This window comes from Mirounga angustirostris, unplaced genomic scaffold (genome assembly GCF_029215605.1).
Source record: "Mirounga angustirostris isolate CCGP_5_RB_7025 unplaced genomic scaffold, mMirAng1.0.hap1 SCAF_8, whole genome shotgun sequence".
NCBI classification, from domain to species: Eukaryota; Metazoa; Chordata; class Mammalia; order Carnivora; family Phocidae; genus Mirounga; species Mirounga angustirostris.
The window spans coordinates 123,720,809-123,743,001 of record NW_026991716.1 but is presented as its reverse complement, the minus strand read 5'-3'; the positions used below and the strand labels follow the sequence as shown (position 1 = coordinate 123,743,001).

The 22,193-nt window shown below is 37.9% G+C and overlaps 1 protein-coding gene across 10 annotated transcripts in view; it reads right to left on the bottom strand.

Annotated features, from left to right (window-relative positions):
• Positions 1–22,193, bottom strand: part of AIG1 (androgen induced 1) — a 301,519-nt gene that overhangs the window by 72,609 nt on the left and 206,717 nt on the right. For 2 of the 10 annotated variants that reach the window (XR_010413796.1, XM_064598178.1), the window contains one exon: positions 4,234–22,193. This exon is cut by the window's right edge and continues 18,772 nt beyond it. The exons of the other annotated variants lie outside the window; for them this stretch is intronic. The gene's annotated coding sequence lies outside the window, so the exon portion shown is untranslated. Of the gene's footprint in view, positions 1–4,233 lie in introns of those variants that run through there. 10 annotated transcript variants of the gene reach the window in all.

The following is a 22,193-nucleotide window of genomic DNA, read 5'->3' as shown; positions in this document are numbered from 1 at the left end:
GAGTGGGGAATAGGGAGTTAAGGTATAACGAGTACAGAGTTTATGTTGGGGATAAGGAAAATATTTTGGATAAAGATAGTGGTGATGGTTATATAACACTGTGAATGTATTTCATGACACTGAGTTGTACACTTACAAAGGGTTAAAATGATAAATATGTTATGTATATCTTACCACAATAAAACATTTTTATGGGTTGGAGGTTAGGAAAAAAAATACCTAAAAAGTTTCCTTGGTGGAGGGCTCAGTAATGAAAGAAAGGTGGAAAATGCTGTCTTAGTGGGAAGAGATGCTCATTAGGTCCATCTGGGTCAGCCTGAATAACTGTTCAAACTAAGAGCTTTTTACCAAAAGAGGAAGCAGAGCTAGTTGAGATTTTTCTTTTCTTAAAAAGGCTGAAGGATTTGTGAGAATCAGCAGAAATTAAATTGTTAGAACCACCCTGTGGGGTTCTGAAGCATCATATTCTGTTTGTCCATAAATTAGAGGCAGATTTATCTTCCTAATCTTTTCTTCACTAGTGTAAGGAGTATTGTGTGCTCATCAAGTGGCTTATTAATTTCCATTGAGATAATAGGCAACATCTCCAAAATGTAATACCATAAAGCTATAACTAATTTTGCAAATCAACTTAAAAATTATAATCTGACTCACTGTAAAACTGTTTCCTCAGGCAAATTAGGAGCCGTTCAAATTATGAATGCTAGTTATATTTTTTTCTACCTGTTCCTGGCTTTCTACTTGTTTCTGGTAGAGACCTTTTGGTAAGGTCTCTAACGCAGGCCTCTACTCCTCTGGCATTGTTTGTGATGCACTGTTGGTTTGTATGCAACCATCTCATACTACTGAATAGATATAACAACCACAACCATATCCCATCTATCTATAGATGGCTCCTAAATTTATATCTCCAGTCTTGACCTCTTCCTGATCTCCAGAGTTCTATACCCTGGTGCCCACTGCATGTGTCCCATGGGAGGATGCATCTCCAACCTGACACTTCCATGATGTCATCATCATCCCTGCATCCTAATTCCTGCATGACTCTCCCCTCTCCTCCCATCTAAGAGCGAACATGCATCTCCACACCTTTCCCTTCTCACACCAGTGGTCGCTACGTTACTGCAGCGGTAGCCTGGGGCAGAAGATGTGGAGTCATCTTGACTTTCCTTTACTCACAACTCACATTCAACCCATCCTTAGATCCCATTGGCTCTATTTTCCAAATATACCCAAGACATCTATTTGTCACCACTGCCACCACTACTATCTGGGTTCAAACCCTCATCACCTCTCACTGGAACCCCTACAAGAGCTTCCTGTGGCTTTGCTTTTACATTTGCCACAGCCTCATCAACAGGCTATTCTCATTAGAGCAGCCAGACTGATCTGGATTAAATGGAAATCAGGTCGTGCCACTATTTTGTTCAAAACTCTTGCTTCCCCTCTGTCCCCCCTGGTTAGGGTAAGAGCCAGAGACCCCCGGTGGTTCTTCAAGGCTCTACCTAGGCTTGCCGGGCACTTTTCTTACTTTTCTTCTCCTCTTCTCCCTCTTGCTCATCCACTCCAGTCACATTGACTCTTTGACTTTCCTTAAGAACACTGAACACTCTATATTTATTTCCGTGCCGGGAACATTTCTCCTTACCCCCATCTCCCCTACAATATTCCCAGCGCTCCCTTGTGTCCTTCGGGATTTTGCTTAAATGACACCTTCTCAATTAGGTCTTCCCAGGCCACTGCATCTAAAAGTTGCAACTTGATCCTGCAAATTCCTATTCTCCATCCCTTTATTTTTTCTCCCCAGCCAGTTAATATACTGTATTTATTTTTTACTAATCTGTTTATTGTGTGTCCAGCAAGCGCAGGCATTTTTATCTGTTAGGTTCATAGCTAGATTCTGTGGCCCTTGGAGCAGTGTCTGGCACACAGTTTGTGCTCAATAATTGTTTGTTGAACTAATAACTGAATAAAGAAATATCAAAAACAATAGCATCTGTTTATTAAGCCTTTACTATATGACAGGCACTTTGCCAATAACTTAAAAAAATTTTTTAAAAAGTCTCAACCCCATCCTCTTCCCCAATCCCTATGCCCTTTTCAGTAGAGAACCAGATAGTAAATATTCTCAGTTTTGTAGGCCATACGATCTCTGTCATAGCTGTCAACTTTGCCATTTAGTGCAGAAGTAGCTGTAGATAATATGTAGACAAACGAGTGTGGTTGTGTTCCAATAAAACAGTGGAAATGTACAATTCTCAGGGGAGGGAGGTGGATAGGTATTCTGAGTATGGTGCTTTACTAGCATATGTAATCCCCTTCACCTTATTCAACCACCCTATGAGGTATGATTATCCCTATTTCATAGATAACGGAGCTGAGACTGGACTAAAGAACTTGCCTAAAAAAATAGCAAAGCTGGGAAAGCGATGAACAACTGATTTCTTTTCTGCTGCATGGACTTGCTTCCCTAAATGAGGAATTTAATATAGTCTCCAAAAATGGAGTGAAGTTTTTCTTTTTAAAAAAGTTTTCTTGACTACATCCCAGATATAGAAGTCCTGTTATGTGGGTTTCACTGGATTGGTGTGAATGATGCATTCACTTGTCCTAACAAGTTGTGCTTTCGCCATTTGTTTCCTTGATACAATCAAGGCTCAATTTCCTGCACAGAAATGACTCATGGCCTTGCTCATCTATCTGTGGAGAGTTCCCAGTTCTTGGTTGATTTCCATTTCTATCTTGTTCTAAAGCCTTCCTGTCTTAGTGCCCAAATGGCTTATTTTTAAGGTAATGACACCAATTTTAATTTTAGCTTAAAAAATTAATAATGTGTGTGTGTGTGTACATGTGTGAACACACAAAAAATATGCAGATGTTCTAGTGTCATGAGACTTTTGAGATTGTCTATTTTATTAAGTATACCTCCATAATTCACTTGAATGTGCAATTTAAAAAATGACATTTATTAATGCCTCCTATCTAAGTGCTATGTGACACAGATAGCTTTTTTTAAAAGATTTTATTTATTTATTTGTCAGAGAGAGAGACAGAGAGAGAAAGAGCACAAGCAGGGGGAGCTGCAGGCAGAGAGAGAAGCAGGCTTCCTGCTGAGCAAGGAGCCCAATGTGGGACTCGATCCCAGGACCCTGGGATCATGACCTGAGCTGAAGGCAGGTGCTTAACTGACTGAGCCACCCAGGTGTCCCTTGACACAGTGTATCTATATACTATACTGACTCTGTATCTATACTTTGCAATCATTCCTCCCACAACAGTCTGGCTTCTTGTCTTGATACTTCACCAAAACAAAGCAGCTCTTTGATGTCAATTTCTCCTGGTTTTCCTCCTACATCTTTGGCCACACTTCTTGGTTCTTTTTGTAAGTTCACCCTCCACTACCCACCATTAAATGTTGGATTTCTTCAGGGTTTGGTTTTTAAGCCTTCTTCTCATATTGTGCATTTTCAGGTAATGAGTTCATTTATGTTCACTGGTTCAGGTCTATAACCTATACATAGATATTTCACAAATCTATGTCCTAGTCCAGACCTCTCCTCTGTTTCAGAGAAGTTTATCAAACAGTCCTTAAAACACATTAAACATACCTCAAAATCCATATATCTACAGCCAAAGTTATGCTCTTCTCCCTCAAACCTGGTCCTCCTATGGTATTCCTTATCTCTGTGCATGGTATTACCAGTCATTCAGTTTTGCAGCTCAAATCTGGGAGTCATCTTTGCTACTCCTCTCTCTTGCATCACAAATATTCAATCCGTTATCCTGTCCTGTTAAGGTTATCTCACACATCTCTCCAATATGTTGATTCTTCCCCCCCATCTCCATCAGCAGCATCTTAATTTGTGTTATCATCATCTCTGTTTGGAGTACTGTAATAGTTTCTAGTTGTCTCCACATCTACTAATGTCTCCTTCTGATTCATCCTTACAACTGCCAGAGTAATTTTTTCAAACCAGAAATCTAAACACATTATATCCCTGCTTCAAACATGTCAGTGGCCTCTCATTCCTTTTTTGTTAAAGACTTAATTTTTTTTTTAAGTGACCCTGAGATCACAACCCTGAGATCAAGATCTGAGCTGAGATCAAGAGTCTGGACGCTTAACCAACTGAGCCACCCAGGTGCCCCAAAGACCTACATTTTTAACAAAGTCTAGAGTGTTTATCATAGAGTGGCTTCTATCTGTCTCATACTCCCTCTCATACCTGGCTCTTTTTTTTTTTTTTTTTTTTAAGATTTTATTTATTTTTTTGACAGAGAGAGACACAGCGAGAGAGGGAACACAAGCAGGGGGAGTGGGAGAGGGAGAAGCAGGCTTCCCACTGAGCAGGGATCCTGATGTGGGGCTCGATCCCAGGACCCTGGGATCACAACCTGAGCCGAAGGCAGACGCTTAACGACTGAACCACTCAGGTGCCCCTCATATCTGGCTCTTGTTACACTGGCTTTCATTTGGTTCCTTGATTTTACCATATTCCTTCCTGCCATGTGAGATTTTTACATGTTCCTCTTTCTGCCTATGCTGTTAGTTCCCCATCCCTTAGACTCATTAGGTTATATTTCTCCTTTATATCTTAGCTCAACTATTATAACTTACCAGTCATCACTTAGGAAAATTTTCCTTGATTTACTAAGTTAGGTCAGATTTTATAAGTTCTCATAGAGCCATGAATCTATTTTTTAAGCTCTTCTTTTATTAGCATTTAAATTTGAATAATATCTTTAGTTGAATATGTTTTCTTCTCATCTAGAGTACTAGAGTATCTAAATTCTGTGAGGTGAGGGGCTGTTTTTACTTCCTTTTTTAATTTTAATTTTTACTTTTTAGAGAGGGAGGTCAAGGAGGGGCAGAGGGAGAGAGAGAATCTTTTTTTTTTTTTTTTTAAGATTTTATTTATTTGACAGAGAGAGACCCAGCGAGAGAGGGAACACAAGCAGGGGGAGTGGGAGAGGAAGAAACAGGCTTTCTGCTGAGCAGGGAGCCCGATGCAGGGCTCAAACCCAGGACCCTGGGATCATGACCTGAGCCGAAGGCAGACGCTTAACGACTGAGCCACCCAGGCGCCCCAGAGAGAGAGAATCTTAAGCAGGCTCCATGCTGTGTGGAGCCTGATGTGGGGCTTGATTTCACAACACTGAGACTGTGACCTGAACCAAAATCAAGAGCCAGATGCTTAACCGACTGAGCCACCCAGACGCCCCTATTTTTACTTCTCATGATATCACCAGCATTTAGTTTATCTGTCACATAGTAGGAGAATGAATGAAAGAATGAATAAGTAGCATTTAAGCTGTGATAGGAAGGAGAAGTAAGAGTTAGCTGAACAGAGATGGGAGGCAAGAACTTTCTAGCCAAATAGAATATCATGTCCAAAGACCTGAAAACAAGGGAGAGCTCCCAGATGTTCAAGAAGAAAACATTTTTTTGAGATTGAGATCAATGGAGAGAGGGTATGGGGGGGGGGCGGTGGCAGGCAGATGCCAAACTGTAGGTGGCTTTTTAAGCCATGGTAAGAATTATAGACTGTATTCTCCTGTGGACAACAGGAAGTCTTTGAACGGCTTTAAACAAATGTGAAACTGATCAGTTGACCTGGAAACCAATTATATCAGAAATGGTGGTAGCTAAGATTGGAATGGTAGCACTGGGAATGAAAATTAGTGGGTAGATTTAAGAAATATTTAGACCAGCATCTATCAAACTGTAGGTCATAAGCAGTGGCATGCTGGAGATGGTCAAGAGAGCTGATTGTTGGATCTTTGGGATGTTTGCAAGCTCTTTGGTTGGTAGCTTAAATTCACCCATGGTGGGTGTATTTACATCAAAGACTCAAATGCTACACATCAGATTCCCCCTTCTTCACTTCCAGAAGAGCTGGTTGTTAAACATTTGCCAGTAATCCATTGGCTACTAGCATTTTAAAAAGCAACACCAGCAGAAAACACAATAGAAAATATCAGAAAACTTTGCATAAAATGATGATAAAAATTGCTTTGTGAAACTTGTGTTTCACTTGTGTGTGTGTGTGTGTGTGTGCATGCACATACATGCTGGCATGATGCAAGAGATGTTTCTTTCACTGACAGTAAAATAAATTTGAAAGAAACTGATTTAGAAAATAGAATTAAGAGAACTTGGTGATTGATTGGATTTAGGCAGTGAGGGAACTGAGATGAGTTAAGGATGAATCATAGATTCCTGGCTTGATTAACTGGGTGGAGAGTGCTGCCATTTCCTGAGATAGGGAATGCCATAAGGGAGCCCGTTTGAGGGGATGACGAGTTGTTTGGACTTGTTGAATTTGCAGTGTCTGTAAGAGATCCAAGGGGAGGTTTCCTGAAGGCAATTACATGGGTTTGGACTGTAGAGAAAGGACTGATGTGGCAATACAGATATAGGGTTCATTGTCCAAAAGATGGTTGGAGCCATCAGAACAAATTGAGATCACCCAGGTAGAGTATAAGGCATGAGGGGTCCATGAGAGAGACCCAGAAAAGATCAAGATCTAAGGGATAGTTTGAGGAGAATGAGGCTAAGAAGCAGACCAAAAAAAAAAAAAAAAGCTATTGACAGGGAAGGAGGACAGAGAAATATAGTGTCTTGCAGGCAGGGGACAAGTGGGAAAAGGATAGACTAGACAACATCTAGTAGCACGGTATATTTGAGAATTGAGAATAATTAGAAAACTGACTTTCCTACTATAGAGTAGAAGCAAGAAAATTTTCAGATGCCAAGTGGTATGTGTCTCATTCAAATCTCTTTTGGATTTTGACTGGGTACACATGACAAATAGTAAAGAAAAATTGCCCTTGTTAAACTCAGTAGCTCTTATGCCACCTAGCCAAATTTCATCCCATCACATAAATCATGAGTTGTAGTGATCACTGGAGCCCTTGCGGAGATGTAGGGAGGAAGACATATCATTTTCCCTTTTCTGCTGCTGTCACCCTTATTTATCCTGGATAGACACATGTACCTATCTATCTTACCACTGATGATCTTCCAATTCTTAAGATTAGTTTATTTTTAAAAGGATTTAAAAATTTCTTTTGTTATTCACATTTAGATAAGGAGCTAGGCTATTCAACAGCTGGGCTATTGCTCAGAAGACACATAGGACACAGACTCATGCAATACCAGCTAATGGCTAACGTCATTGAATTCTCAATGACAGGCACTGTACTAAATGTTCTACATGAGCGACTCTTTGGGGAAGGTGTTATATTATTACCATTTTGCAGATGAGGACACTAAAGCCCTGAGAGGTTCAGTAAGTGGAGAAGCAGGAATACACATCTCAGCAGTCTGGCTCTCAGCAAATAGGCTGGCCTCCTCCAGAGCTCTGAAGAATAGAGAGTGATGGATGGGAACAGGGCTCTGGACAGCTTTTAATGTGTTCAGAATCAAAAAGTGATCCAAGTATGAAATCTCTGTGTAAATTTTTTCTTTTTTTCCACACTGACTGTAAAAGTTATAGAAAATGTGTCAGATATAGAAATGTTGCAAAATGTAAGATAAATCAGTTTCGGTGAAGTTTAACACAAGATTGAATCTCTTATAAAACTCAAGGGTCAGATTTTGCAACTTCCTGAGAGGGGAGAAAACCACTGCAAGGATAAAATAATAAACACTTCCTTCAGAAAAGGCATTGACTTACCCCTTAAGAAAGAGTCACATGATATGTGCCTTTAGCCTACTTAAATTCACTATGCTGCTTGGCAGGCAGTGAGCATGTGCCCCAGGGTGGGGCAAGATAAAGAATGTGCATTGCATCAGCTCTGTGTGTCTCGCATGGTACTTCCAACCTGATGCTTCTGAAGGACTTCCCAAGGGCAGTTTTAACTTCTGGTTCAAAATGCTGACTTTAGAAGTGGCCCTCTTTTTAGATCTAATTGTCTCAATATAGGGCAATATAAAGGCCCCTTGGACCATCTCCTGACTATTGATTGCAAGGAGATTGGTTCTTGCTACATTTTTGAGAATCTAGAATTCTGCTGGAGTTTTCTGGAGTTTGTGTACTCATTCATTTATTCAACAAACACTTCTTGAATCCCTTCTGTGTGCCAGGTGTAGTAAGCAGCAGTAGGGATGCAAAGGCATGCCATTGAGGAGATCATGGTGCAGAGGGCTGCCAACGTTCCCACTGTAATGGCCGTGGGCCCCAGGGAATATGACAAAAGATATCTGCCTAGGTGGGAACATGGCTCTGGAAACAGGTCTCAAAAAGTTCTCTATGGTGATGTGTACAGTAGTGCTAGAGAATTAATGCATCAATTCATAGGCAAATACCACATGGAGGGATCCCATCTGAAGCAGTGTTGAAATATCCTCTAGCTCAGTTACAGAGATAATTTCAGAAGTTACAGATATAATTATGTAACTCTTCATTTACTGTGGGTTTAATAGAGTCTTCTTCAAGTTAATCTTTTAAGGTATAATCATAATTGACAATTTATCAGTGTCTTTCCAATTTTCTCATTGGAGCTAGCCCAAATTGACATACATGGGAGGTAGCTAGACATGAGGCCAGCTTTATGAGTGTGCACCTTATGCAGTCACATGTGGCCCTGGGCTCAGAAGGGCCCTACATTTGGTTTAATGCTCTGCTTCGCTATCTTAAAATTCTAATCATTTTTGAACCAGGGCCTCCAAATTTTTATTTTGCACTGTGCCCCACAAATTACGGAGCTGGTCCTGTCTAGCAGCTGTACCATCCATACTTTGGATCTACTTCCAGCTTATCCACATAGTGGTTAGGTCACCTTGAATATTATTTAACTTTAGAAGCCTCAGTTTCTCTCTGCTAAAGGGGTATAAAGAATACTGCCTATCTTAGAGATACACTCATCAGATAACGTGCAGTTATTAGCACAGTCAACTTAGGTTAGATAAAAAGCAAGCAAACAAAACAAACAAAATCTTCCCACTGCTTCTCCTTATGCAGAAATATATACTTTTTCTCTACTTCTCACAGACAAAGATATTTTCAAGGTTACAAGTCCCTCCACCCATCCTTGGAGAAAAGGCAAATTGTGCATGCCTCCCAGAATGAATTCCTGTAATGAGGTAATAAGGAAATGTGCTTTCTTCCTGATTCTAAATCACAAATATCAGAGTAATTTATCCACACAGGCAGGCCAATAATCTACTTCACAATATTTTCTCCCAACACATTTCCTGGCACAGGTCTAAAAACTGGTTCCAAATTATTTGCTTCCTTTGAGTCCTGCTTTCTATAGCCTACCTGGTCTTATGGTGATGTTTCCTCAGAGAACTCAATTCAAATTTCCCTTAATAAAATTCATGACTGATTTTGCTTCACTTCAATCATTTGGACCTTCTTAAAGTATATAGATGCCAAACATCAAGTTAACACATTGAACATTGTAGGAAACATGTGTTCTTTCTAGAAAGAGGTGGGGAGTGTGGTCAGCAAGGGACTCTTACGACCTGAGCAATCATCAGAGTTGGCTGTGGTAGTGAGAAACCCATGCACTTAAACTGCTAGCTCTGGAAGGGGAAAATCCCACATTGGAAAATCATAATTTTCCATATTTTACAGAAATGATCTCTAGTGTCTCTCTAGCACATTCTGTGCTTCTCCCTCTAGTAGATTGTTATTTTTAGGACTGCAGTGTTCTCATTACCCCTGCCATGATTACATCTTCCTTGATCCTGCCACTTTCTGGAACTACCAATCTCTCTCTCTCTTTCTAATTGCCAACCTTCTTTATTAAATAGTAAATTTCTAGACATCTCTTGAGCTCTTGCTTTGGGCCAATGCCCAGTCTCAAATTGCAGTAAGGCCATCTCTGTATTATTTGTCACATCTGTCCTCTATGTGCTTCTTCCATAACTGTTAAATGTTTCTTTTTTCATTCAATAAATATGAACTAGTGTCTGGAATGTGTCAGACACATAAATATAGCAGTATGTAAAGTAGATGTGGTCCTGCCCTTGTGACAGGGTTTCCTGTATAACAGAAATACAGACATTAGATGACATCGTAGTATTATGCCCTCGCTAGTGCAAGGGAGGGGTGGGAGGGTCAGCTATTATTTTTTCAAGCTGAGTTGTAGTGTTCATTTTTCAACTTCATTTTAATTTCTATCAAAATTAAAACATCAAAAGCTCTAGAAAGTTTATATTAAAAGGCAGAAAGTCACTGCCATAGCCAACTCTAGGTAGCCCTTAGTCTCTTTCCTATACCCTGTCCAGATCCCCAGAGGAAGCCATATTCAACAATTTCAGCAGTTTCTTTAGTTTTTATATCTATATTTCTTAAAAATAGCTATATATTGCCAATATTCTTGATTTATCAACTTTAGATAGTATCTTCTGATTCCTAGCATGAAAGATATGGGTTCAGCCATCTTACAACTCCTCCTCTCCTTTTTTCTTATCTTTTATCCACCAAATATATTAAGATTATATTTGGGTGGGCTAAATCGGTTTTTTGTATTTACTTTTATTATGCTTTTAGTTTGTATCTAAAAACTCCACCAAACCCAAATTCCTTGTTTTCTTCTGGAAGTTTATAGCATTGAGCTTGACAGGGTTATGACACATTTTGAGTTAATTTTTGGGAAAAGTGTAAGGTTTGTATTCAGACTGACTGTTTTTTCATATGGACTTTCAATTGTTCCAGTACCATTTTTGAAAAGTTATCCTTTATTCATTGAATTGCCTTTCCTCCTTTGTCAAATATCAGTAGACTATGTTTATGTGGATCCATTTCTGGGCTCTTTATTCTGTTCTATTGACCTTTGTGCCTATTCTTTCGCCAAGACCACATCACCTTGATTACTGTAGCTTTATAGTAAGTCTTGATGTCAGATAGTATCAGTTCTCCAATTTTCTTTTTCTTCAGCATTGAGTTGGCTATTCTGTGTCCTTTGCCTTTCAACATAAACTTTAGAATTGGTTTGTTAAGATCCACAAAATAACTTGCTGGGATTTTGATTGGACTTGTGTTGAATCTGTAGATAAAGCTGGTAAGAATTAACATCTTAACAATATTGGGTTTCTCAATCCATGAATATAGATAGACTCTCTCTCCACTTATTTACATCTTATTTCTTTCATCAGAGTTCTATAGTTTTTGCATATGTATCTTGTACACATTTGTTAGATTTATATCTAAGTATTTCATTTTTTTGTGGCATTGTAAATGGTACTGTTTTCCATTCAGGTACTCCTTGTCCATTGCTCGTATGTAAGAAATCAATTCATTTTTGTATATGAACCTGTATCCAGTGACTAATTAGTCCAGGAGGTTTTTTTTGTTAATTCTTTGGAATTGTCTACATAGATAATTGTGTGATCTGTGAACAAAGATAGTTTTATTCTTTCCTCTTAATCTGTATATAACTTTTACTTTTCTTTCTTGGTCTTATTGCATTGGCTAGGACTTCCCATACGATATTGAATACCAATGGTGATAGAGGACATCCTTGCTTTGTTCTCAGTCTTAAGGATAAAGCATCCAGTTTTTTACCACTAAGTATGATGTTAGCTGTAGTTTTTTTTAAATAGATGTTCTTTACTAATTTGAGGAAGTTCTTCTCTATTCATACTTTGCTGAGTCTTTTTTTTTTTTTTAAGATTTTATTTATTTATTTGGGAGAAAGAGAGCATGCGTGAGAGGAGAGGGAGCAGAGGGAGAGGGAGAAGCAGGCTCCCCGCTGAGCAAGGAGCCTGATGCGGGGCTTGATCCCAGAATCCTGGGATCATGACCTCAGCCAAAGGCAGACACTTAACTGACTGAGCCACCCAAGTGCCCCAAGTTTTCTTTTTTTAAAAATCATGAATGGGTGTTGGACTTTGTCAAATTACTTTTCTGCATCTATTAATATGGTCATATTATTTTTCCTCTTCAGCCTATTGATGTGGTGGGTTATACTAATTGATTTTTGAATGTTGACTGGCTTTGCATACCTAGAAAAAATTCCACTTGGTCTTGGTGAATAATTTTTTTTATACATTGTTGGGTTGGACTTGCTAATATTTTTTTTGGGGGGGGTTGCCACTTTATATTTCATTTTCTTTTTTGAATTTTTTATTCAAATTCAATTTAGTTAACATATAGTGTATTATTAGTTTCAGGGATAGAATTTAGTGATTCATTGGTTGCATATAACACCCAGTGCTCATTACATCAAGTGCCCTCTTTAATGCCCATCACCCAGTTATGACATCCCCCCCACCTCCCTTCCAGCAACCCTGTTTGTTTCCTATAGTTAAGAGTCTCTAATGGTTTGTATCCCTCTTTGTTTTTATCTTATTTTATTTTTCCTTCCCTTCCCCTATATTCATCTTTTTGTTTCTTAAATTCCACATATGAATGAAATCATATGGTATTTGTCTTTCTCTGACTGACTTATCTCACTAAGTATCCTACCCTCTAGTTCCATCCATGTCATTGCAAATGGCAAGATTTCATTCTTTTTGATGGATAAGTAATATTCCACATAAGTAATATACCACATCTTCTTACCACATCTTCTTTATCCATTCAACTGTCAATGAACATCTGGACTCTTTCCATAGTTTGGCTATTGTGGACATTGCTGCTATAAACATTGGGGTTCATGTGCCCCTTTGAATCACTATTTTTGTATCCTTTGGATAAATACCTAATAGTGTAATTGCTGGGTTGTGGGGTAGTTGTATTTTTTAACTTTCTGAGAACCTCCATACTGTTTTCCAGAGTGGCTGCACCAGTTTGCATTCCCACCAACAGTGTAAGTGTGTTCTCCTTTCTCCACATCCTTACCAACATCTATTGTTTCGTGAATTGTTAATTTTTAGCCCTTCTGACTGGTGTGAGGGGTTATCTCATTGTGGTTTTGATTTGTATTTCCCTGATGCTGAATGATGTTGAGCATTTTTTTCATGTGTCTGTTGGCCATCTGTGTGTGTTCTTTGGAGAAATGTCTGTTCATGTCTTCTGCCTATTTCTTGATCGGATTTTTTGTTTTTTGGGTGTTGAGTTTGATAAGTTCTTTATAGATTTGGACACTAGCCCTTTATCTGATAGGTCATTTGAAAATATCTTCTCCCATTCTGTAGGTTACCTTTTAGTTTTGTTGATTGTTTCCTTTGCTGTGCAAAAGTTTTTTATCTTGATGAAGTACCAATAGTTCATTTTTACTTTTGTTTCCCTTGGCTCTGGAGACATGTCTAGCAAGAAGTTGCTGCAGCTGAGGTCAGAGGTTGCTGCCTGTGTTCTCCTCTAGAATTTTGATGGATTCCTGTCTCACATTTGGGTCTTTCATCCGTTTTGAGTCTATTTTTGTGTATGGTGTAAGAAAGTGGTCCAGTTTCATTCATCTGCTTGTGGCTGTCCAATTTTCCCAACACCATTTGTTTAAGAGACTTTTTTCCATTGGATATTCTTTCCTGCTTTGTCAAAGATTAGTTGACCATAGAGTTGAGGGTCCATTTTTGGGTTCTCTATTCTGTTCCATTGATCTATGGATCTATCTGTTTTTGTGCCAGTACCATACTGTCTTGATTACAGCTTTGTGATACAGCTTGAAGTTTGGAATTGTGATCCCTCCAGCTTTGGTTTTCCTTTTCAACATTCCTTTGGTATTTGGGGTCTTTTCTGGTTCCATACAAATTTTAGGATTATTTGGTCCAGCTCTGTGAAAAATGCTGGTGGTATTTCAATATGGATTACATTGAATGTGTAGATTGCTTTGGATAGTATAGACATTTTAACAATATTTGTTCTTCCAATCCATGGGCATGGAATGTTTTTCCATTTATTTGTGTCATCCTCAATTTCTTTCATAAATGTTCTATAGTTTTCAGAGTACAGATCTTTTACCTCTTTGGTTAGGTTTATTCCTAGGTATCTTACAGGTTTTGGTGCAACTGTAAATGGGATTGATTCCTTGATTTCTCTTTCTGCTACTTCATTGTTATTGTATAGAAATGCAATAGACTTCTGTGCATTGATTTTCTATCCTGCCACTTTGCTGAATCCCTGTATGAGTTCTAGCAATTTTTTGGTGGAGTCTTTTGGGTTTTCTACATAGAGTATCATGTTGTTTGTGAAGAATGAAAGTTTGATTTCTTCTTTGCCAGTTTGGATGCTTTTTATTTCTTTTTGTTGTCTGATTGCTGAGGCTAGGACTTCCAGTACTATGTTGAACAACAGTGGTTAGAGTGGATATCCCTGTCGTGTTCCTGACCTTACGGAAAAAGCTCTTAGTTTTTTCCCCTTGAGGATGATATTTGCTGTGGGTCTTTCATATATGGCTTTTATGATGTTAAGGTATATTCCCTCTATCCCTACATGGTGGAGGGTTTTTATCAAGACAGGATGCTGTATTGTGTCAAATGCTTTTTTTGCACCTATTGAGAGGATGATATGGTTCTTATCCTTTCTTTTATTAATGTGGTGTATCAGTTGATTGATTTGTGGATGTTGAACCACCCCTGAAGCCCAGAAATAAATCCCACGTTGTTGTGAATAATCCTTTTAAAGTACTGTTGGATCCTATTAGCTAGTATCTTGGTGAGATTTTTGCTTCCAGGTTTATCAGGGATATTGGTCCTTAATTCTCCTTTTTAGTGGGGTCTTTGTCTGGTTTTGGGATCAAAATCCAAATGTTTTTGCTGGCCTCATAGAATGAGTTTGAAAGTTTTCCTTCCATTTCCATTTTTTTGGAACAGTTTCAGAAGAATAGGTATTAATTCTTCTTTAAATGTTTGGTAGAATTCCCCTGGGAAGACATGTGGCCTTGGATTATTCTTCATTGGGAGATTTTTGATTTCTGATTCAATTTCTTTGCTGGTTATGGGTCTGTTCAGGTTTTCTATTTCTTCCTGTTTCAGTTTTTGTAGTTATTATGTTTCTAGGAATTTATCCACTTCTTCACATTGCCTAATTTGTTGCATATAATCACCCATAATATTCTCTTATAATTGTATTTCTGTGGTGTTGGTTGTGATCTCTCCTCTTTCATTCATGATTTTATTTATTTGGGTCTTCTCTCTTTTCTTTTTGATAAGTCTGACTAGGGGTTTATCAATTCTGCTAATTCTTTCAAAAAACCAGCTCCTAGTGATCTCTTCTACTGTTTTTTTTTTTTTTAAGTTTCTATATTATTGATTTCTGCTCTAATCTTTATTATTTCCCTTCTCCTGCTGGGTTTAGGCTTTGTTTGCTCTTATTTTCCAGCTCTTTTAGATGTAAGGTAACATTGCGTATTTGAGACTTTTCTTGCTTCTTGAGGAAGGCCTGTATTGCTATATACTGCCCTCTTAGGACTGCCTTTGCTGCATCCCAAAGGTTTTGAACTGTTGTGTTTTCATTTTCATTTGCTTCCATGTATTTTTTAATTCTTCTTTAATTTCCTGATTGACCCATTCATTCTTTAGTAGGATGTTCTTTAACCTCCATGTATTTGTGGTCCTTCTAAATTTTTCCTTATGGTTGACTTCAAGTTTCATAGCATTGTGGTCTGAAAATATGCATGGTATGATCTCAATCTTTTTGTACCAGTTGAGGCCTGATTTGTGACCCAGTATGTGATCTACTCTGGAGAATGTTCTATATGTACTCTAAAAGAATGTGTATTCTGTTACTTTAGGATGAAATGTTCTGAATATATCTGTTAAGTCCATCTGGTCCAGTGTATCATTCAAAGCCCTTGTTTCCTTGATCTTCTGCTTAGATGGTCTGTCCATTGCTGTGAGTGGGGTGTTAAATTTCCCTACTATTAATGAGTTTCTTTAATTTTATTATTAATTGATTTTTATATTTAGCTGCTCCCAAATTATGGGCATAAATATCTACAATTGTTAGATCTTCTTGTTGAATAATACCTCTTCATTATGATATAGTGTCCTTCTTCATCTCTTATTATAGTCTTTCGTTTAAAATCTACTTTGTTATAATGCTGGCTACTCCAGCTTTCTTTTATGTCCATTAGCATGATAAATTGTTCTCCACCCCCTCACTTTCAATCTAGGGGTGTCTTTGGGTCTAAAATGAGTCTCTTGTAAGCAGCATATTGATGGGTCTTCTTTTTTTTAATCCATTCTGATATCCTATATCTTTTGATTGGAGCATTTAGTCCATTTACATTCAGAGTAATTATTGAAAGATATGAATTTAATGCTATCGTATTACTTGTAAAGTCGCTGTTCCTGTAGATATTGTCTGTTCTTTGTTACTTTTGGTCTCTCTCTCTCTGCTCAAAACGTTCCCTTTAATATTTCTTGCAGAGCTGGTTTAGTGTTCATGAATTCCTTTAGTTTTTGTTTGTCTTGGAAAATCTTTGTCTCTCTTCCTATTCTGAATGACAGCCTTGCTGGATAAGGTTTTCTTGGCTGCATACTTTTTTCCATTTAGCATGTTGAATATATCATGCCAGTCCTTTTTGGCCTGCCAGGTTTCTGTGGACAGGTCTGCTGCCAGCCTTATGTATCTACCCTTGTAGGTTAAGGACCTCTTGTCTCAAGCTGCTTTCAGGATTTTCTCTTTATCTTTGTAATTTGCAAGTTTCACTATAATATGTTAGGTGTTGATCTATTTTTGTTGATTTTGAGGAGAGTTCTCTGTGCCTCTTGGACTTGAAGACCTGTTTCCTTCCCCAGATTAGGTAAGTTCTTAGTTATAATTTGTTCAAATAACCTTCTGCCCCCTTTTCCTGCTCTTCTTCTTCTGGGACTCCTATAATACGGATTTTTTTTTTTTTTGCCTTATGGAATTACTGAGTTCCCTAAATCTACCTTCATGATCTAATAATTTTCTTTCCTTCTTCTTTTCAGCTTCATTATTTTCCATAATTTTATTTTCTATATCATTTATTCACTCTTCTGTTTTGTTCATCCTTGTTTTTATGGCTTCCACTTGGGACTGCATCTCGGTTTTAGCATTTTAAATTTCAGCCTGACTAGATTTTAGTTCTTTTATCTCCATAATAAGGGATTCTCTAGTGTCTTCTATACTTTTTTCAAGCCTAGCTAGTATCTTTATAATCATTGTTTTAAATTCTAGTTCAGACATCTGACTTATATCCATATTGATTAAATCCCTAGTTGTGAATGCTACCTCCTGTTCTTTCTTTTGGGGTGAATTTTTCCATCTCGTCATTTTGTCCAGAAAAGAAAGGAAGAAAGAAAAAGAAAACAACAACAACATCAATAAAACTTCAGGAAGTGTTTCTGGTGTGTGCTGTATACACTCTGCTATTGCGTTTTGGCTGCTTTTCCCCACTGTTCCATCCTTTACAGAGTTCCTCCTCGCTTGCAGTGGGGAGTGTCTGGACTTTTAACTAGGTGTGCTTTGACTTGTTTGTTAAGATAAACCTGGAAAAGAAAAGAAAAGAAAACAACAACAAAAAAACCTGATCCAAGACAAAAGGAAAAGGAACAAAATTGCAAACAAAAGGACAAACAAAAAACCATAAGACTGACTCCAAAGAATAAGACAGAAAGAAGGAAAAAAGAGTAAGGAAAGAAGAGAAAAAGAAATAAGAAGCCTGATCTGAAAAACAAGAAAAAGAAACCAACCAACCAACCAACAAATGAACAAAAAATTATAAGCCTGATACAAAAAAAAAAAAAAAAAAAAAAAGATAAAGATAAAAAGAAAAGAAAAAATATAAAATAAAAGATAAAAAAATAGGGGTGCCTGGGTGGCTCGGTTGTTAAGCGTCTGCCTTCGGCTCAGGTCATGATCTCAAGGTCCTGGGATCAAGCCCCACATCAGGCTCCCTGCTTAGCAGGGAGCCTGCTTCTTCCTCTCCCTCTGCCCCTGCTTGTGTTCCTCTTTTGCTGTATCTTTCTCTGTCAAATAAAATCTTTAAAAAAAAAGATAACAAAGAAGAAATAGAAAAATAAAACATTTAAAATGTTAAGAAGAAAAAAAAAGAAAAAAGTAAGCCTGGTCTTACTTCCACAGAAACTGACATTTTAGAGCAATCTTTAAGCAGTAGACTTGGTACATGTGGGGGGCCTGTGTTGGTCTTCTGAAGGAGAGGCCTGCTGGGCTGGCTCACAAGCTGACTTGTCCTTGTATAGATGTCCTTTCCAGGTGCAGGGGGCATGAGGTTTAGTGTAGGGGACTCTGGCCTCCACTGTGTCTCTCTCTGAAGTCTGACTGTGCTGGTGGGTGTTGGAGGGTGTGGGGATGGAGGAGGAAGATGGCATTACCTGCTCTCTTATCCCTGGGGAGGGGAATTCCTGGCCACCACTGTTTGGAGGCCCTCACAGAAAAGGGAACTGAGTCCCGGGATTTTGTTAGTTCCCTGCCCTTAACCTGTCTGTGCCCAGGCTATCCACATGCTCAGCACCACAGATCTCCTGTATTTTATCTCCTCTCAGAGGAGAGATTTGTGGTGCACCCAGCACCATCCTGTCCCAGAAAAGCAGTTGCACAGTGTGCACACAGAGGCTAAAGTTTATTGTGATGCACAGCAAAAAGCTGCAACCAGGTTATCTGCCATCTGCATGAGACTTAGTCCCCTACTCCATTCTGTCCCAGAAAAGCAGCCACACAAAGGGGCTTGAATGTATTGTGGCAGACAGCGAAAAGCAGTAGCCAGGTTCTCTGCAATTTGCACCTGTCTCTGCTCTCTCCCCAGACCTGTCCCAGAAAAACAGCCATTCGGCAAGCACATGGTGGTTTAGGTCTAATGTGACTCACAGTGAAAAGCTGCTACAAGGTTATCTGCCCTCTGCACACACCTCTGTCCCTGATGTTAAGCAACCTAACCACTGTGCTCTCTCCTGCTCTTTCCTGCTCCATGACTTTGTTCCACAAAAAGGGTTCCCTCCCTTTTGTGGCCCCACAGCTTTCCTCTCCCACAATTCACAGCTCCAAACCTTGCATCTGCCACGTTCTTTCCCTCCAACTGTGCAGATTGTTTTCTTAATCCTCAGCTCCTATTCCTAGTTGTTCAAAATAGTTCAATGTTGATCCAGCTGTGTTCAAGGGACAGGCAAGCTCAGGGTCTTAGTACTATTCTGCCATCTTAACTCATCCCCATTTTGCTAATATTTTTGAGGATTTTTGCAACTATATTCATGAGAGATATATGTATGTAGGTTTCCTTTCTTGTAATGTCTTTCTCTAGTTTTGATATTATGGTAATGTTGGCTTCATAGAATCAGTTAGGAGATGTTCCCTCTGCTACTATATTCTGAAAAAGATTGTGGAGACTTGGTATCATTTCTTCCTTAAATGTTTGGTAGAATTCACCAGTGAAACCATATGGGCCTGGTGCTTTCTGATTTGGAAGGTTACTTATAATCGATTCAATTTCTCTAGTAGATATAGGCCTACTCATATGATCTATTTCTCCTCGAGTGAGTTTTGGTCCATTTCATCTAGATTATCAAATTTGTGGGCATGGAGTTCACAATTTTCCTTAATTATTCTTTTAATGTCTATGGGAATAGCAGTGAGAGTCCCCTTCAATTTCTATTAGTAATTTATGTCTTCTCTGTTCTTTTCTTGGTTAGCCTGGCTAGAGCTTAATCAATTTTACTAATCTTTTCAAAGAATTAACTTTTGGTTTTATTTCCTGTGTTCAATTTCATTGCTCTCCGCTCTAATTTTTATTATTTCCTTTCTTCTGATTGCTTTTAATTAAATTGCTCTTTTTTCTCTAGCCTCCTAAAGTGGAAACTTAGATGACTGGTTTTAGATCTATTTCTTTTCTAATATATGCATCTAATGTTCTAAATTAACTTCTAAGCACTGCTTTCTCTGAATCCTACAAATTTTGATAACTTAAATTTTCATTTTTTTTTTCAGTTCACAATATTTTAAATTTATTTTAACACTTGTTCTTTGGCAATGTGTTATTTATTAGTGTGTTACTTAATCTCCATATATTTTGAGATTTTCTAGCTGTTACCGATTTGTAGTTTATTTTATCTATTTATTATTTATTTTTATTTTTTTTTAAGAGAGAGAGAGAGTCTTAAGCAGGCAGAGTGCAGAGCCTGACCTGGGGCTTGATCTCACCACCCTGAGATCATAACCTGAGCTGAAATCAAGATTCAGCTGCTTAACCAACTGAATCACGCAGGTGCCCCTTGATTTGTAGCTTAATTCCATTGTGGACTGTGAATACACTTTGTATGATTTCTATTCTATTTTTCTTTTTAAAGATTTTATTTATTTATTCATGAGAGAGAGAGAGAGAGGCAGAGAGAGAGAGAGGCAGAGGGAGAAGCAGGATCCCAAGGAGCAGGGAGCCCAATGCGGGACTCGATCCCAGGACCCTGGGATCATGACCTGAGCCGAAGGCAGACACTTAACCACCTGTGCCACCCAGGAGCCCTGATTTCTATTCTTTTTTAAATTTGTTAAGGTGTGTTTTATGGTCCAGAATATGATTTGTCTTGGTAAATGTTCCATGTGAGCTTGGTTAGAATGTGTACTCTGCTCTTGTTGAATGCAGTATCCTATACATGTCAATTAGATCAAGCTGATAGATGGTACTGTTCAGGTCAACTATATCCTTGCAATTTTTTTTGCCTGATTGATCTATCAAATACTAAAAGAGTTGTTGAAGTCTCCAACTATAGTAGAGGATTTGTATGTTTCCTTGCAGTTCTATCAGTTTTTGCCCCCATATTTTAATATTCAGTTGTTAGATGTATACACATTAAAGATTATTATGTCTTCTTGGAGAATTAATCCCTTTATCATGTAACGCTTCTCTTTATCCATGATAATTTTGTTTGTTCTGAAGAGTGTTTTGTTTGACATAAATATAGCTACACCATCTTTATTTTGATTAGCATTAGCATGTTATATATTTCTCTATCCCTTTAAGCTTAGCCTATCTATGCCTTTACATTTAAAGTAGGTTTCTAGTAAGTAACACATATTTGGTATTGTTATTTTATCTACTGTGACACTCTTTGTCTTTGATTGCTATATTTAGATCATTCACATTTAAAATAAGTTTTGAGGGGCACTTGGGTGGCTCATTCGGTTAAGCCTCTGCCTTGTGTTCTTTCTCTCTCACTCTCTTCGTCTCTCTCTCAAATAAATAAATAAATAAAATCTTAAAAAAATAAAAAAAAAGATTGATATAGTTGGATTAATAACTACCCTGTTTGTGCTTTCTATTCATTGTACTTGTTTCTTCTTTTCTTCCCCCTCTTTTCTGTTTTCTCTGCTTTAATTAATTTTATATGCTTCCATTTTCTCTTTCTTCTCTCTTAGAATGTGAATTATGCCTGTTTTCTTGCAATTTTTTCTTTCTAGTGTTTCCCTGGAGTTGCAATACAAATTTACAATTAATCTAAATCAGCTTTCAAATATTGATTCATAGGTAGTGCAGATACCTAGCAATAATGTATTATCAATTTCTCCCTTCCATACCTTATGACTTTATTGTTACTCAGTTCACTTATCCACAAACAATAATCACCCAATACATTATTACTATTGTAACTGTGAACAGCACTTCTCTAATGGATCAATTAATAATAAGAAATAATTTATTTTGCTTTTACTTGTTCCTTTTTCTATGTTTTCCCTTTCTTTATGTAGATCTGTTTCTGACCTATGTGATTTTCTTTCTCTCTTAAGAACATGTTTTAACATTTCTTCTAGGGCACTTCTGTGGGCAATGAATTCTCTGTTTTTGCTTGCCTCAGAAAAATCTTTATTTCTCCTTCACTTTATTATTATTAATTATTATCATTATTATTATTATTATTTTAATTTGGTATTAAAAAAATGTGCCCAACATGGGGCTTGAACCCAACCCTGAGATCAACAGTCACACGCTCCACTGATTGAGCCAGCCAGGCACCCCTCCTTCACTTTATAAAATAATTTTGCTGGATGTAGAATTCTAGGTTTTTTTCTTTCAACACTTGAAATATTTCACCCCACTTTCTTCTTGAAAGCAGTGATTTCTGATGATAAGTATGCCATAAATCCTGTCCTCATTGTTTTATAAGTAAAAGGTATCCTCCTCCACTCCTGCAACCTTATTTCAGCTTCTTTCACGTTTCTGCAGCTTGCATTTGATATTTGTAGATATTTTGTTACTTAACCTGCTTGATATTCTCTAAACTTCCTGGATCTAGATCTGTGGTTTGGTGTCTGTCATTAATTTTGGGAAATTCTTGGCTATTATTACTTAAAATATTTCCTCTACTCTGTTCTCTCTTCTTCTGG